General features: G+C 43.2%; 1 pseudogene; it reads right to left on the bottom strand.

The window, feature by feature from the left end:
- Positions 1 to 420: 420 nt before the first annotated feature.
- Positions 421 to 3,372, bottom strand: LOC145510762 (nonsense-mediated mRNA decay factor SMG5 pseudogene; annotated as a pseudogene).
- Between the last annotated feature and the right edge of the window lie 7,064 nt (positions 3,373 to 10,436).

Genomic DNA, 10,436 nt, shown 5'->3' with positions numbered 1-10,436 from the left:
CCTTACATAATAGGCATGATCCATCACAATAAAATAGCATTAAAAAGTTCCATGTCACAAAACAGAGCAAAGCAAAAAAAAAAAAAAAAAATAGCCAAAAAAGTTACAGTTCCACCAGCTGAGCAGGGACTCAGAAATGCCTCCTTAAGTTGCTGCTTTACCATAAAAACACCAAATACTGCGTTAGTTTAATCTAGAGATATTTTTCAGACAGAAAATGTGATATCAAGTCAAGACAACAAAGAAAGAAACATGAAGGCCTCTGGGAGATGGTCCACTGAGACTCTACCCATAGGTAGGCAGGTACAGATCTGAGTTTACACAATGGCTCCCTTTAACATTAGGTGCGAACAAGAGAGGTGAGCAGACTGAGCTTGGTGTGTTAAGTGCTGAGGGAGGAAGTAGGGAGATTTGACCACATCAGCTGACCATCTTCCACTTCCTGTAGAAGCGCAGGACGTTCTTGACTTCCACACCAGCTTCAGTGGCCGTTCCCAGCACCAGCTGCAGCGGGTATGAGAGATTCCTAGGGTTGTCTAAACAGATGCCCGTGAGGATGGTGATCATACTGCTGTGGTCGGGGGTCCCCAGCCAGGATGAGTCCAGCAGACCTCTGCAGAAGTCAAGCATGTTATAGAGGTCCCAGGCATCAGAGTCTGGCCTGGTCATCCTGGGTCTCACCAATGTCACAGACACGCAGGACTGGCAGAGAAGGTACTGGTTCCCTCTCTCCAGCTCCCCCTCTAGGAAGGTGATGGCTGCCGAAGCCCGGTTGTCCTCCCTTCTCAGGATATACAATATGTCCACCACGATGTTGGGTACGATGAGGAGAAACTGACCGCTGGTGGCAAGCTGCCGGATGACTGGCAGGTGCTCACAGAGGGCCCGGGGATCAGGGAACAGGTAAGGGGTCAAAGCGGACTGAATCTGGATGTGCCTTAGAGTCTTCTCCAGCAGCACCACCTCGCGTTGAAGCCACAGTTGCACTACGTCTTTGAAAAATCTGATCCTGGAAGTTTTCTCTAGCAACTGCTGAGATGGGTTGTCTGGTCCTTCAAACCCAGTGCTCACAAAGACCCCTGAATGAGAGTCGTACCTCAGGAACTGTCCAGGGAGCGTCGTGGCGAAGTGGCCAAAGCTTCTGAGGAAACAGATGCGCACAGCAGCTTCATCCTGGGAGCTGAGTGGAGGTGGGTCCTGCTCCAAGCCCACCCTCTCCTGGGAAGCCTGCTGCAGCCAGTGCTGGCCCAGGGCGATATCCTCCGGGAGCTGCAGGAACTGGGGAAGGTGTGGGCCCTTGCAGCTCTGCAGTAGCTCACGGAGATGGTGGGACAGGCCCAGGCCTGGCTCCTGAAGGTCTCGCACAGAGGGCAGCAGGTTCAGCAGCACAGACAGGTGGTCCCACAGGCTAAACAGGCTCCACCGACGTGCGCTGAGGAGACTGCAGTTGGCACGGAGCCAGCCCAGAATCACCTTGACCGTGGGCAGCAGCCCCTCTGCAGAGAGGACCTGCAGTTTCTTCTGAATGGTCTGGACATCGCTGCAGGGTTGGCTGATGGAGGCAGTCTGCCCCGAGTTGCAGCCAGGAGGAGGCTCCATCTCGAGACAGCTGCTCACGCCATCCTCTGTGACAGATGCTTTGCTGGAAGCAGGACTCGGAGGCGTCAGGAAACTGTGGCTGAAGACAGGAGCCAAGTGAAAGCCACGTTTGCCTGGGAGCTTGTGGCTCGACGGGGCTGACAGGCTAGCGGAATTGGTTGTTTTTAAGAGACCTAGGAGACGACTGGGAGGTTGACACGTCTTCAGCTTATCCCCAGGAGGGGAAATTCTATCTTTGGATTTGGCTCCACCCTCCTGCATTGCTTGTGGATTCAGGGAGCCACTTTCCTCGTCATCAGTTGTGTCTGAATAAGCGGTTTCACTGCTGAGTTCTGAGCTGACTTGTGAGCAAAAGGATGTGTTTTCATCTTCGTCTGTCTCATCCCAGTCACAGCAAGAATGAAAACTGGCTTCTGGGTTGTCATCCACACTGGAAATGTGAGATGACGTGTGGGTTTTCTGAGATTTGCTGTGGCAGGGCCCAGGGCAAGGGGCTGGAGGGTCTTGTCGCCCGTCCCCGGCCTCCATCTTCTGTTGGTCTTCCTTGTCCCTGGGAACGTCCACCTCTGGAGTCAGCTTCCCTTTCTGGAGCTCAGCCTGGAGGCGCATCATCACATGTTGAATTAAATGGGAGAAAAGGGTCAAGGTGAAGGTGACCGCTGTCCTGTGCTGCTTGGAGCCCGCTGTCCTCAGGCTGTGCACGCTCATGAGGCAGAGGACCACCATGCGGAAGATGAGGAGGTCGGGGAGGAACTGGTAGCCTCTTGCAGGCTTTCTCTCTCTGGAGGCCTGGCTCCGGTCGGATGGGCAGGGCCGATAAGAAAGACAGAGACGGAAGTCTTCCAGAACCAGCTGGCACAGGGCCACAAGCCTGGAGGCTCTGAATTTCCTCTGAGGCTGAAAGAGGCTCTGAAGGTAGAGGAAGCTAACCAGTAACCTTTTGTTATCCCAACACCGCCTCTGGCTGGGAGAGAGCTTCTTCCCCTGGTACCTCTTCAGCCGGCTGTATCTTTTTCCTGCATGATGGTAGAGTCGTTTGAGGTTCCAAGACGCCCCTTTAAAAGGCACTTCCGAGTGGAGGCAGCGCTGGTAGAAGTATGTGGCTTCCACATCATAGTACTTGCTTCCCACGAGAGCTCCCAGCTGGTTGAAGGGCATGCCCATGTGTGGTGCCACTGACAGGGCTCGGTAATAACACCTCTCTGCCAGGTCCTTGGTGTGCAGGGCCAGGAACTCATTCTGAAAGCGGAATAAGTCTCCTAGGTACAGCAGGCATCGGTGGCAGGCCATTCGCGCCCAGTCCACCTCTTCCTCTGACGCAGGACCTGCTCTTTTGCAGCCGATGAAGTGGATGGCACTGTGAGGCCAGTCGATGTAGCTCCATAAGCCCAGCTGGTAGTGCTCCTGCAGGAACAGGAAAAGGTGCTCATAGAACCTGAGGCCACCCTTCAGATGTGCCCGCAGGGGGCCTTCCCACTGTTCCTCGGAGGAGTCCGTGTTTTTTCTGTTGAGCTTCAGCAGCAGCAGAGCCACGTCGGAGTACATTTTCCTCCAGAGCAGCTCTTCCGCTTTCCTCCCATAATCCACTGGGTGCAGGAACATGAGTTTAATGCAAACTTGCTGGACCATATCCCTGAGCGCCAGGACATGAGGCTTGAAAAGCTCTTCATGGGCATTTCCTTTTAGAAGGAAATGGTCGAGACGCCAAGCTGCTCTGCAAACATCCTGGTAGAGGAGTCTGGCCTTCAGGGCTTCTCCCTGGCTGCTCTCCATAGGGCTGGACTCTTCCCACAACACTGATTTGTGTCTTCTGAGAAAAAGACAAAAACTAAATATTAGTACTCACTCACAGAGTCAGGAGGAGAAGGGGATGACAGAGGACAAGATGGTTGGATGGCATCACCAACTCAGCGAACACGAGTTTGAGGAAGCTCCGGGAGATGGTGAAGTAGCGAGAATCCTGGAGTGCTGCAGTTCACAGGGTCGCAAAGAGTCAGACCTGACTGAACGACTGAACAACAACACAGAGACCGAAGATAATAACAATAATAGTCACCAGAGCAACACAATAGGGATGCATAAGGTCCTTTGTATGAAGGAGGCAACACCTTCAGATCTCAGTTTAAATACTACTTTGTCTAAAGTTCAGTTAGATGCCTCCCCTTCACATGGAACTGGCCTCCTTTGGGTTTCTGGGACTCAACTGGTTGTGAATTTTTCTTGACTGTATTTCTCCTACCATAGCACATCCGTTAAAATTATCTATCATTCCTGCTTCCCCATTGGACCACAAAGTTCTCTGAGAGAAAGGTTGAAATTAATTTACCATTTGGTTCTTAGTATCAAACAATACCTAGTTCAAGAGGATGCTCAGTAAAGAACAGTACTAAATGAAGACTATTTCAAAAGTCAGTTCCTCAATTATCCATTTCCAATTCAATGATTATAATGTATCAAAGCACTCCATTATACTATTTAAAATACATGTCTGAAATAAAATGCAATGTAATCTCCATAACTGCAATAAAATTTTTTAAATCCCATATCAAAATTAATTTAAATATAATTAAATTAGTTAAAATTAAATACTGAGATAAGAAATTTTATCATTTTTTAATGTAAATTTATAATCAAGGTTGTGAATTTTTTTTGGAGAATTCAACCTAGATTCTACTTAGTAAAACTATTTGTAGTATAAATATATTTAAATAGATTAATACTTAAATAAAATATGTTAAAAAACATTCAGTGAAAAAATTATAAAATTTCTTATATCTCAGTAGAATTTGATTTTAGACTCTCAGGATGGAGAAGAGAAGTATATCTTATGATACAAACAGAGTTCATAAAAAAGAAAATACAAAGAGCAAACACAAAATAGAAAATGTCCTCCTTTCTCATACTAAAGAAAAAGCAATTTAAAACAAACTACAATAACTTAATTACATCAAAGGAGTAAAGCATATTGTAAATTATAATACATTATGTTCAAAGTCATGGTGAAATTTATATAGACTTTACACAGCTGGAAGCATTAAAAGCTTTGAAAATACTTTTAAGTTTTTAAAACCAGTTATGTTCATATTCTTTAACCAGCAACTTTATTCATAGGAATGATGCCTAAGGAAATTTAACAAAAGCAAAAAGCTACATTAATAAGAGGTCTCTTCCAAATGTATATCTAATATAGGAAAGGAAGAAGGAAGAAAGGAAGGGAGAGAGGGAGAGAAAAGGAAAGGATGGAGGCAAGGAGGGAGGGAGGGAGTTAAAATTAACCCAAATAGTCTGTCATCAATGAATTGCTCATACATGTCTACATGTATGATAGAAAGTCACTGTGTCCATTAAATATAATAATTATATAGATTTATAAAAATAATTACTTGGAAAAAGTGGAATATGAAATAATATATAAACTGGACAATTACATCTTCAAAAACTAAAATATAATGTGTAAATATTAAGAGATTCATGTGATAATGACTGGGGTTTTCTCCCCCAAAGTTCCTTAATACTGCTATAATCAGTCATTCTAACGCAATTTCTTAGTTGGTACAATTTATGAATCTACATTTTTGTACGACTAGCATTTTAAAAAAGTAAAAAAAAAAAGTAATTAAGCAAATACTTTAAAACTTTGATTCAGTAACCAGAATAAATATCATTAAAATGTCAAATGCATCAGACTCATTGAATGCACAGAGAGCTAGGGCAGCATGGGAAACACCTGTGATCTGCTGGTTAGCAGGCCAGGAAGATTCGAGAGAAAGAAGGGTGGGGCGAGTAAGAGCAGGAATTTGTGCAGGAGAACAAGGAAGCAGCCACAATAGAGAAACTGAACAAGCAATCGCTAGAGTTTTCAAATTTCCAGAGCAAAATCTCCATCAACCAGCACCAGGCTTTTCCTCGAATGGTACACAATGGTCAGCCCAGCCTTTCTCAGTCTTGAGAAAGCTGACTGAAGGGAGAAGGTACTGAGAGAACACCTGGAGAAGAGAGATAGAGGTTAGATTCAAAGACACCCACAAACACACTTTTTCTAAAGGAAATTTCACTGCCAATCAAGTCTAGGGGGCTTCCCGGGAGGCTCGGTGGTAAAGAACCTATCTGCCGATGTAGGAGACATAAGATAATTGGGTTCAATCCCTGGGTTGAGAAGGTCCCCAGGAGAAGAAAATGGCAACCCACTGCAGTATTTTTGCCTGGGAAATTCTGAGAACAGAGGAGCCTGGTGGGCTACAACCCACTGGGTCTCGAAAGAATCAGACATGACTTAACGATGAAACAATAACATCAAGCCTAAGAGTCAGAAGCCAGACAGTTCAAGACAGGGAGAGAAAAAATCTAAGCCCCCAAATTTATTATACTATTTTAGAAGATATGGATTCGATTTGAAAGGCAGATACCAATAGGAGTGGCCTGAAGTCATTTTTGCTGGCCTTTTCTCCTTTCCTCTTAACCTCTAACTACACCTATTGATTTCAGATGACAACAACCTCCAGAAACCCTCCTAGGATGCCTGTGGGAAGCCTGTTGTCCCGACATAATAGGCCTACATCACCCAGGATTGGACAAAGTTCACAAATAGGCTTAAAGACATCTCCCAAACTCCCAAGTTTGCCAGCTCTGAAAACAAAGACAGGCATAAATTAAAACAGAAGGATTTTCTCCAAGTTAAACATTTCCAGTCTGAAAAATTCCTAGGAATGATCCATTCTCTCTGAATGAACATAAAAGTCAGCTGACTCCTGGCTGTATTTACTCCAACACTAACGATTAGGCCCATGTAATCACTTACTTACCAGAACTCTGTCTTCCTTGGAGGACATTTGGATAAATTTCCCAGCAGGCTTCCTGATATAAGGCAGCTCATCACAGCTGTTCCCAATGAAGCCAGGGAGCATCACAAATAATTCTGGGAAGCTTGGACTAAAATTCATGAAGTCCACAGATGAACAACATTAAATCCTCTCCTTCAGAGGTATGCAAAGGAGATTGTCTTCTGGACCATACATCTGAACTCACCAGTATGTCCCAACCTCTAGAGCGTACTCCTGCTCAACCTGCTGGTACCCCAGGCTTGAATCCCAAAGGCTCTCAAAGCCTCCGGTCTATTACTTTGTTGACACACCTGGTTTGACTCTGCATAAATGGCATCAGCTGGGTACACTCTGGCCAAGAGGGCTGACTCGGGCTGCTCCCTCAGACAGGTAACTCAGGACCAGATATAACCCTAAGGGATTTGAAAAATCCACAGCCCTAAGAAAAAGGAGAAAATTCTAACATCTCATGGAGCATGTGTGTGTGTTAGTCACTCAGTTGTGTCTGACTCTTTGCGACTCTATGGACTGTAGCCCATCAGGCTCCTCTGTCCATGGGGTTTCCTCAGGCAAGAATACTGGAATGGATTGTCATTCCCTTCTCCAGGGGATCTTCCTGACCCAGGGATCGAACCCAGGTCTCCCACGCTGTGGGCAGATTCTTTACCATCTGAGCCACTTGGGAAGCCCCAAAATACTATGCTAAGTCACTTCAGTCACGTCCAACTCTTTGCGAGAGAACACTTAGGGGAAACCATATAGATGTCTTCAAATACTCAGAAGACTATGATAAGGAGAAATACACCTTCTTCTGTATGGCACAAACGGGAGTCAGTGTATCTTTACATAGATGTTAAAAAGACAGGTTTCAATTTAATAAAAAAAATTAAATAAAAGGAGAACTTTTCATTAAAGCTATCCAAAAATAAATGAGCTGATTGATGAGGTGGTTATATTCTAGCCATGAATGGGTGAGCGAGTAAAATTCGTTCAGTCGTGTCTGACTGTTCGTGATCCCACGTACTGTATCCCGCCAGGCTCCTCTGTCTATGGAATTCTCCAAGCAAGAATACTGGCGTGTGTTGCCGTGTCCTCCTCCAGGGGATCTTCCTGACCCAGGGATCGAACCTGCATCTCTTTATGTCTCCTGCATTGGCAGGCGGGATCTTTACCACTAGTGTCACCTAGGAAGCCCGGAAATAACCTGATCATATACCAATAGTAAGTTGAATAAATAAATTGTAATACATACAGCAGTACAAGTTTTTACCATACAGTGGTAAAAATAAATGAAACATGCTGCATATATCCATATGGATGTATTACCCACAGTGTTGAATGAAAGCAGTAAGCAATAGAAAAATATATAAAATAAGATGGTATTTATACCAAGGCCAAAATTGGGCAAAACTGAGGCAAAGTATCGCCTGTGGATACATACTGAGACAGTAAAAACATAAAAGTAAAGGAATGGTTATCACAAAGGCTCAGATTGCATTTTGGACTGGGCAATTGTTGGGAACAGGGCTGAATCAGGAGGTGTACAGATTGAAGGTAGGATGATTTTAGCACTAATGGCATCTATTTCTTCAATCAGAATGTGGGATGGATATATATATATGTTATATATATATATATACATATATACTATATATGTAACATACTATGTGTGTGTGTGTGTCTATTATATAGGCTTCCTAGGTGGCGCAGTGGTAAAGAATCACCCTGCCAATGCAGGAGAAACAAGAGACTCTGGTCTAGTCCCTGGGTTGGGCAGATTCCCTGCAGGAGGAATGGCAACCCCCTCCTATATTTATGCCTGGAAAATTCCATGGACAAAGGAACCTGGCAGGCTATAGTCCATAAGGTCTCAAAGAGTCAGACACAAATGAGTGACTGAGCACACACACACATTATATATATATATAGAGAGAGAGAGAGAGACAGAGAGAGGGTGACTCTTGTGGCTGACGAATAATACCATTAAACATTAACTGATTTTGTTTCCTATTAGATAGATTGATTTAATCTAATCAAGATGTTTCAAATGATCAAAACAATTTTTTGTGTAGAGCAGGAACTAAAAAAACAAAAAGAAGTAAAGAAAACAAAAGAGTACAATTACCTCTCAAATAATCTATCAAAATACAAATGATTCCCAGATAGTTGAGATCAATGAGTGGTCAGTCACTTATATAATACAATTAGAAGGATATGATGTGTAAGATCCCTTTTAGTCCAAGTCTAACATGCTTTACAAATAATTAGAGCACAAATCTTCCAGGCATAGCACAAAACATTGCCTATCGCTAGTTGTAGTGTAGTGACACATTCTTATTTTATTTTCTCCCATTACGGGCCATGAAATTCAAGCTGTGATTAAAGATTAGCTCTCAGGTGTAAAGGATAATATTTTCATCTATTTCTGCAAATCGTATTTCCTTTTGAAAGCAATGTGGCTTTATGAAACAGCCCTTATGAAAGAGCTTAATGATTATCAATTTTATACCTAATTATCAGGAGTACGGTGCCATCTCTTGGAGACTATGTTCTAGAATAAGACTATTGGAAACAATATGTACCTATAGGTATATCACAGGGAAATCCTACATAATGAATTTTGGAGGAAGTCTTTGTAAAGCAAAATATCCCAAATCAAGATCACAGGAATGTAAAGTGATTCCACTATGTCTGTGAGCCACTGTTTTCTGCCCCACAACCCTTATTTTAAGAACATGAATAAATTGCAAAATATCCAGGAAAGTGTTTGAGATGATTAGTGATATAGACATCATCAGTTTAAGGGGGGAAAAAGCCTGCATGGCCTAAGGACATTTATTCTAAAAAAGAACACTTAGGGGAAACCATATAGATGTCTTCAAATATTCAGAAGACTATGATAAGGAGAAATACACCTTTTTCTGTGTGGCACAAAGGGAAGTCAGCGTATCTTTAGACAGATGTTAAAAAGACAGGTTTCAATTCAAGAGAAAAAAAATAAAAGGAGAACTTTTCATTAAAGCTATCCAAAAATAAATGAGCTGATTGATGAGGTGGTTATCTTCTAGCCATGAATGGGTGAGTGAGTAAAAGTCGCTCAGTTGTGTCTGACTCTTTGTAACCCCATCAACTATACCCCGCCAGGCTCCTCTGTCCATGGAATTCTCCAGGCAAGAATACTGGAGTGGGTTGCCATTTCCTTTTGCGGGGGATCTTCCCGACCCAGGGATTGAACCCGAGTCTCCTGCCTTGCAGGCAGATTCCTTACTGTCTGAGCCACCAGGGAAGCCCCATGGAAGGAGTTTAATCCAAAACAGATGGACTATCAAGCACTCTGTAGATGAGTTTTGCTTTTGTGTGGTAGACTGTCTTAAATGACTGCTAACGTTCCTTTTAAATCAAAGATTCTCAAGTTTTCTCCCATGATGATTCATTAATCTATTTTCAGAAGTTGCTTACCAAAATGCTATGGATTTATATAAAAACTAAAGTCACATTATCTGAACATTCATTTTAGCCAGAGAAGTTAGAAAATAAGTGCTTTTCCTTCACTTGATTATTTTGATTACCCTCAGTGGTTTAATCATCATTACCAAATTTGGACAGCGTTAATCTGGAACACAACCTATGGCTTTTAAATAAGAGCTGCTAGTTTAAAAATAGCCCAGATGAACAAAGGAAATGGCAGTTTCAATTCAGAAGGAGAACTTACACTAGCAAGTACCAGTGTATTGATGCAAGAGTGTGTACAATCATTGTAGAAAGGCAAACACTTCAGTGAAGAGAACTGCAAGGACAGACCTCTTTTTGCAGGATGAAATCTGAACTTTCCTGTCAGTGACAAGGTTAAAGCAGTACACCACCCACTCAGAAAATGAATCAGACACAAAGAGGCAGATTCTCCCAGAACTTAAAGCACTTCTGAAAGCTGCCTTAACTCTTTCACAATACAGGGAAACAACAACAAAAATAGGAAAATATCCAAAAATACTTTTGTAGGTATGAAAATTTAATACA

Source organism: Giraffa tippelskirchi, chromosome 6 (genome assembly GCF_054371585.1).
Source record: "Giraffa tippelskirchi isolate mGirTip1 chromosome 6, T2T-mGirTip1v1.2.pri, whole genome shotgun sequence".
Taxonomy (NCBI): domain Eukaryota; kingdom Metazoa; phylum Chordata; class Mammalia; order Artiodactyla; family Giraffidae; genus Giraffa; species Giraffa tippelskirchi.
This window is presented reverse-complemented; position numbering and strand designations above follow the sequence as displayed.